General features: G+C 42.5%; 1 long non-coding RNA gene across 1 annotated transcript; it reads left to right on the top strand.

Moving 5' to 3' along the window:
- Positions 1-424: 424 nt before the first annotated feature.
- On the top strand, positions 425-2695 carry LOC132603434 (uncharacterized). Its single transcript, XR_009568298.1, has 3 exons — positions 425-663; positions 1565-1631; positions 2571-2695. It is a non-coding gene; the product is annotated as an uncharacterized LOC132603434 (long non-coding RNA).
- Positions 2696-8145: the final 5450 nt, after the last annotated feature.

Genomic DNA, 8145 nt, shown 5'->3' with positions numbered 1-8145 from the left:
ATGTGATGGCTATAAAAGCAACTCCCCCGGATTTGAGTAAGATCCGTAGAACTAATTCAACATTCGAGGACGAATGTTCTTAAGGGGGGGAGGATGTTACGTCTCGTATTTTTATACATTGGGACAACCCGGATTAATTATGATAATTTAGAGCCAAGACTATTCCGGGATTCGAAGTCGGGACTTTTGACCTTTGATTTTATTTCGAGGCATAAGTTATATATGGAATTGTTGGCATTGAACACTTAGGAAAAATTTGGGACCACAATTCATAAATTGGAATTAAAAAAAAAATCTTGCAAATGAGGCCTTGTGGCCCTCAAATGGTCCCACACATTGTGTGGCCAATTTTAATTGGTCCAACACATGTGTGGGCCATGGGACACATGGATAAATATTATGGAAGCTTAAAAGATGACCTTAAGTCATCTTTACCACTTCAACACTTAGCAAATAAAACCAAAAGTTGAAGAGCTTCAACAAGAAGCTCACGGCCAAGACTAAGAAAAATCAACTCCATTTCAAGCCATCCCAAAATTATTTCTTTGTTGTAAACCCACTATTTTGAGGTCCCTAAGTAGCGTGGAAGCATCGTTGGAGCGATCAAACCATCATTTTTCATCTTTTGGAAACCCTAGGCTATTGGAAAGTTGAAGAAGAAAGGTAAGAAGTCATTATGTTTTGTATGTTATAAAGGCTGTATGCATGTTGTAGTATGTTATAATGGAGGAAAATCATGAAATATGAAATGTTGGAGGTGAGTTGTGTATGTGGAGCTTGAGCCGTGTAAATGGGTGTTGTTGTGTTGTGATTGAAATTATGAATTAATGCCTAGTTAGTTGATTATGATCATTGTAAGGTGAAGAACAATTGAGAATAATCCATATATGTATATGTGTAGTGTTAGCCGAAAATGGGTCACCTTATGTGCCAAGAATTGAATTAGTATCGCTTATTGTTTAGCCGTCGTCGCCATGAATTCTATGTTGGAAATGAAAGTTTATTGACTCAAATTGATGTTGTAAATATTGCGGACTGATTTGGAAGTTGTTGTACATTTAATGTAAATTGTGTATTGATGAAAATAGCATTGTTAGAATGTAAATTGTAGATACGAACCATGATTTGGAAATGAAGAAAAAGTTAGGGGGGCTGTCTCGGTTAGGGGCTGTTTCGGGTAGCTTGGGAAAATTTATGGATTGTTGGAAAAATTGTATAAATTGCTTAGAATGTCCTGAAATGTTTTTGGTATGGGTTCGGGTTAGTATGTGAGCGTATAAGCGTCGATTTTGGCTTGAAGGTAAGTCGTCGAATTGAATTTATGAAAGTTGATGAATGATGGAAAAGAGAGCTATTATTGTTGTATTACCTTTCGGATTGATTATTAATGTTGTTAGGTTGGTTGTTGTTGTTGTTGTTGATTGATACGGCCGAGTTAAATTCTCGGGGTAGCCTATTTACAGGGGAAATGCTGCCCAAATTTCTGTAGAATTAAGGGCGAAATTGGAATTTAATGCCCAAAAAGTCTTTAGCTAATGTTTGGCATTTTATGGCTTGTTTATAGATCGTGGGCAGCCCGAATCATAGGTTGGATTTAGCTTGAGTTTGGATCGTATTGGAGAGCGTTTGAGGTATGTAAAGTAACCTTTCTTTTGGCATGCCTTAGTTAAAGTAGGCCATGATGCGAGCCTCTAGGAAACTCTATTCTCGCAAATCCGAGCTTGTCTATGATTCGTATTTGTTTCCTTGGTATTCTTGGGCGCATATGCCATAACATTGATCCTTTTATCCTCGGAGTTTATGATTTGTAAAGATTTCATGAAAGTTGATTTTAGGTTTCAAAGCTTGTTCTTTAGCGATTCCAAAAGTTCAAACGCCCATAACTTCCTCAGAAAAGCTCGGATTGCTTTGAAATTTTCGTAGGAGTTTGTATGATATAAAATGAGTATGTTTTTCATAGGCGGGCTCAGTTCGGGTCTATACTCGTCCGTGGGTCCCGCGACGCCCTTTATGTAATTTCGGTAACTTCGGGAAGAAAATGTTGTAATTATTGTTCCGATTTCAAATATGACTATTTTACTTATCTTTGGATTTATGATAATGATTTTATGCATATGATTCCTCACTACTCCGCTCGTGCCCTATGATATCGTTCGCCGGTTCCCGGGCCGGTTCGGTTGTCGTGCGTATTATGATACATTCCGGTGTTATGCTGTGTTATGGTTCACCGAGCTCCTCGCTCGAGGGCCGGGTTCCACATATGTTTGGCGTTATGCTGTGATTGGCGTTATGCTGTGTTGTGATGTGTGCCGGGGATTCGGAGATTTGAAACTTTCTGGTGTTATGCTGTGTTATGGCGCCATCGACAGGCGGGCGACCATATTTTCCTGTGCCCTATGCATAATTTATACTTTGGAAATAAACATTTTGATATTTTTGGGATATGTATTATTTTCCATACTTCTGATTCAATTACTGTTCAAGACTTATTTCTGTACCTTCTGCTTTGCATACTCAGTACATATTTCGTACTGACCCCCTCCTCCGGGGGCTGCGTTTCATGCCCGCAGGTACAGACGCACAGCTTGGTGATCCACCTGTTTAGGACACCCCCTTCTGCTATTCGGAGTGCTCCTCTCATCCCGGAGCTTATATTTTTGGTATATATACTTGTTAGTACATTTATACATATTCGTTCATGGGTACAACGGGGCCCTGTCCTGTCATATGATTCTGTCGGTCTGTTTAGAGGTCTGTGGACATGTTTGTGGGTTAGGGTCTTTCTGTATGAATGTATGTACATGTCGTTTGGGCGATCCCATACGCCGAGGCGGCCGGTCCGCATATGTTGTTTGGGCGACCCTATACGCCGAGGCGGCCGGTCCGCATATGTTTATATATTGCTTGGTTAGCCCTGTGTGGCTTTCGTTGGTATTTTCTGCGTGCAGGGTATATTGGATAGTCCGTAAAACAAAGGAAACTCTGCCGAAATTTTTCTGGAAATTACCTAAATTTGAAATAAAGCCATGTCGGCTTCCGCCATATACTAGAATGAGTTGATAGAATTTGAGATAATATTTAATAGATGGGTTCGGGTGCCCAGATCGGGCACTAGTCACGGCCTACGGGGTTGGGTCGTGACAGTGTCTCGGCCATATACAATTACAGAACAGTCTTTATATACCTGTTTTGCTACAATAAAGTCCCCAATCGGTGTGGCTACCTCAAATGGCTCTATAGGTTCAGACGTTATACCAATGTTTCCAGCAACAAGAGGCGAAATATATGACAAAGTCGAACCTAGATCAATCAATGCATACACAGACCGAGAGAAGACCAATAATGTACCTGTAATGACATTAGGCGATGCCTCCTGGTCCTGGCGGCTGGACAAAGCATAAATACGGTTCGAAGGATCGCTAGTACCAGAAGCTCCACCACGACCTCTGCCGCGACCCGCCGGTGCTGATGTACCCGGCCCTGTAGGGCGCATAGCCACTGACGAAGATGATGACCCGGCGGCTGATCCGGTAGGCTGCGCTACACCACCCGAACTACCCTTATACGGGCAATCTCTCACAGAATGGCCCTGACGGCCACAAGAAAAACATGCACCGGTGGCTCTGTAGCACTCCCCAGGATGGTATCTGCCACAATAAGAACACTGAGGCCTAGGTGGCCTCGTCTGACCAGAACCCCTATCCGTCCGCGAACCTGAAGCCCTGGAGCTCTGACCTGCTCCTGAATAACCTGGGCTATCAAATCTGCGACCTGTAGGCTGTGGAGGTGCGCTCTGTGCCAGCTGGGATGGATATCTGCTAGGCTGCTGCGGCTGCTGAGGCTGTCTGCCCCGAAACTCTCCAGAATACCTGGACGATCTGGCCCTCTTGGGCTGTCTCCGATCCTGACTCCTATCGGGCTGATGACCCCTGTGCCGGTCCTCCATGCCCTGGGCATGCGCCTGAATACGGGCAATATCCATATCGGGCTGAGCGTCCAATACCAAACAACTGTCGATAAAATACCGATCCAACCCCATAATATACCTGTGCATCCTGTCAACCATAGTAGCTACCACAGCAGGTGCATATCGGGCCAATGAGTCGAACTCCATACTATACTCTCGAACACTGCAGCCCCTCTGTCTCAGCAATAAGAATCTGTCAGCCCTGGCCCGCCGTAACTCCAGAGGCAGAACATGGCTAAGCAAAGCCTGAGAAAAATCATCCCAAACTGCTGGGGGAGCGTCGTCACCTCTGGATAACTCCCATGACTCGTACCAATTTGCCGCTACATCATACAACTGGTACGAAGCCAATTTGACTGACTCTGTCGCGGAAGCATTAATCAAATGTAAGGTGCGCCGCATCTTCCTGATAAACTCCTCAGGATCCTCCTCGGGCTTTGTCCCGAAGAACTCTGGAGGGCCACAAGTCAAGAACTCACGAGCTCTCGAACTATCACGCCTATATGCTTGGTCACCTCCCAATCCGTGCCCCTGAACCTGTCCCGCCACAAGTCTGGTCAATAACTGGACTGCCTCTCTCATAGTCTGATCCTCAGTCCCTGGCCGTGGAGCTGGAGGCTCCGGTACTGGAATCTCGGGAGCTGGCGGTAGAGCCGCCCCTCGACCTGCAGCTGCTGCCGCTCCAATCTCCTCTACATGTGGCGGTGTGGAAGAGCCCTCTGCCGGGGGAAAAATATCAGGAGCAATATGTGCATGGGCCCTGGTAACCCTCTGGGCCTGACTAGTCTCTCCCACAGCTGCTGCCTTGGCCTTTTGGGCCGCTGTCGCCTTTTTTGGAGGCATAACTGCAAATGTAACAATTCGTTAGAGAGGAGTCATCCTGATAACACAGCTCTATCGCACGATCTAAGACAGAAAGAAGGGTAGTATCCTAAATGCCCTGTAGCCTCCTGTTTATAGGTGTGGTGCACAACACACCGATAAACAATACTCTACTAGACACGGTCTGTAGACATTCTGAGGACGAACCGCTCTGATACCACTTTTGTCACGACCCAACCCCGTAGGCTGTGACTAGTGCCCGATCTGGGGACCCAAACACATTTATCAAATGCTATATCCATATTTATCCAACGCATTCAAGTATATAGCAGAAGCCGACAAGGCTGTATTTCGAAGTTAGATAATTTCCAGAAAAATTTCGGCAGAATTTCCTTTGTTTTACAGCCTATCCAAAATAACCCTGCGCACAGAAAATGCCAACAAAAGACCACACAGGGCCAACAAAGCAGCATTTAAACATATGCGGACCGGCCGCCGCGGCGAATGGGATCGCCCAAACACAACATATACCCGCATCTGTACAAAAAGACCCCAACCCACAAACATGTCCACAGACCTCTAAACAGACCGACAGAATCATATGACGGGACAGGGCCCCGCCGTACCAATGAACGAGAATATATATATATACAGTAGTGACAGACTATACCAAAAGATGGGCTCTGGATAAGAGAGCGCTCCAAAATAGCAGAATAAGATCCTAAGCGGACGGATCAGCAAACCTGTCGTCTGTACCTGCGCGGCATAAAAACGCAGCCCCCGAAGAAAGGGGGTCAGTACGAAATATGTACTGAATATGTAAAGCCTGGATTACAGAAACAGAATCATAACTGGTACAGAACGTACAGAAAAGTGAGTAGAAAATCCAAAGTATCAAATACATATTTCCAAAACATGCAGAGTGTGTACAGAAACATATGTCATATTAAATCCGGCCCCTGCCAAGGGACTCGGCAGACAGAACATGGCCACCCTCCCGACGGTGGTGCCACAACACAGAAGAATCAGAATAGGGGCATAACCCCGTAACATAATATGTCATATCAGATGGCCATAACAAATCATATCAAAACAAGCGTACATGGCACAGCATACTCCACAAACCCATGTACGCGTATACCTGCCCCCTCACATCGAGGCACGGCGAACAATGCAAAGAATCACGCTTGACAACATATCCTGGCCCGGGCTCAGTGTGGGAAACATTGGGGCATCCACGAATGGAGTAGTGAGAGACTAATGCAGTTAAAATATCATAAATATTTCCATAGACTCGATGAGGCATATCAAAAACAAACCAATCCAATGAAGTCGGAAGGGATCATAATAAATGAGTTTCGGATATCATAGTGAATTACAGAGTATAACCTTTCTGAAGTCGTTCCGAGTGTCAAAACAATTTATCAGACTTAATGGAATATTTAAAACAATGTTTGTTAAGTAATTAGAATGGTAGTCAAAACATTTCTTTCAAAAATCGCTCGAAAGTAAGACTAGAGTATAATAAGGGCAAAACCGGGAATAGCAGGCCCACCTCGGGACAAGCAAGGCGGTGGGCTCAAATTACATATTTTAAACTTATGGGGTCACCTACAAAGGTTCTACGGACGTTCTATAGCTTTCCAAGTAGTTTAGGGAAAGTTTGCATGATTTTCAAGAATACAAACCAAAAGGGCTCAATCTTACTGAAGGAAAAAGCGAGATTTTCAATTGCGGATTCCGATGGGCAGAAATTCTTTCGAAGCCCGAATCCGATTCTAATACACTTAGGTATGCCAAAAGAAGGATCGGGGTAGCTTTACATACCTTTTGAGCTTTGCACGCCTATCCAAGCTCACTCCCCGTTTCGTCGAAAATCTGCAAATGGTCACATTTACCAATTGTGAGTTATTGATGCTACGAATGCAACTTAACTCGTATTTGTCTACCGAAATTTCGGCAGCACCTCCCTTGTACATATAGCATCCCCGAGAATTCAACTCGGCTCAAAACCATCAACAACAACCCAACAACAAACATCAACAACAACAACAACCACTATAAACGCAATATAACTTATTTAGCCATCTTTTCAATACAATGTCATAACCTTCACTTTCAAACTAATCTCAATGATTTCACATTCATCATCAATCTAGATCACCACGACATAGTTTAGCAGCATTTCATATCGTTTCCTTAAATTATACACACGATATACATAATATGCAAACTTTCCACCAAAGTCATATTTCATCCAAAGCTTCTAATCTTTGGCATACATATTCATAACATGTTTCCAACTTCCAAATCTATCAATGATCATTATAATTTAGCAACCTAATAACTTCATTTACATAATGTCGTAAAATCGTACTAAAACGACATAAGCTTCTACATTCCATTTCAATACAAACTTATATCATTTTATCTCCATATACATTGCAAGCATCATAATAACACAACTAACACATTAAACAAATTTAATCCATTTCCATCCCACACACTCCAAACCACACGGCCAAACACCACCTTACCAACTTCAACTAAATTCATTCCCAATATGCATTTTACAACAATCACAACTAGAATATAACATAATTTCAACTCACCATAATTATACAACATATATACACACACGGCCATATACTATATCTCCTACCCACTTTGCAAACTTCCATTTCTACATACAATCAATTTATTTCTACATAATACAACACAAACATGACTTCATAACACAAGAACAAGGAATAATTCTTACCTTTTCCCTCACTCTTCTTCACTTGAGTGTATGGTCACTTTGATGAATTTAATGCCTCTCTCTCCAAACCAACTACACCAAGTTGTAAAGGGACTTTAAATTAGTGAGAATTTAACAAGAGAATAATTTTTGAGGCAAGATTTTAGAGGGCTAATTTTTCCATGCCAAATCCGAACCCCTTTTTTTTTTCTCTTCTTTCTTACTTGCTTTTCTTTCTTGCTTCTTATCTTAAGTCTTCTAAAAGTTAAGATGAAGATGATATATAATACATATAATATGGTCCCATAGTTAATTGATCACATGGAAAATGTTATAAGGCCATGGGTTGGGCCACCCCATGGCCGGCCATGCTCCAAGATTTGGGCCTCAATTTTTCCATTCTCATTTTTTAGCCCAAATGGCTTATATATCATATTTGTAATTCCCGAAACTAATTTCCAAAATTCCAAATTTGCCCTTAGTCTTCCTCGACACCTCCACATTAATATTCTTTCATGCACAACTCTTATGTTAAATAAAATCAACTATAACCTTATTTCTTACAAGTCAAAATTATTTCCAATTTTTCCAAAGGTTTGAAAACACGGGATATAAC

The sequence above is a fragment of the Lycium barbarum genome, chromosome 7 (assembly GCF_019175385.1).
Source record: "Lycium barbarum isolate Lr01 chromosome 7, ASM1917538v2, whole genome shotgun sequence".
Lineage (NCBI taxonomy): Eukaryota > Viridiplantae > Streptophyta > Magnoliopsida > Solanales > Solanaceae > Lycium > Lycium barbarum.
This window is presented reverse-complemented; position numbering and strand designations above follow the sequence as displayed.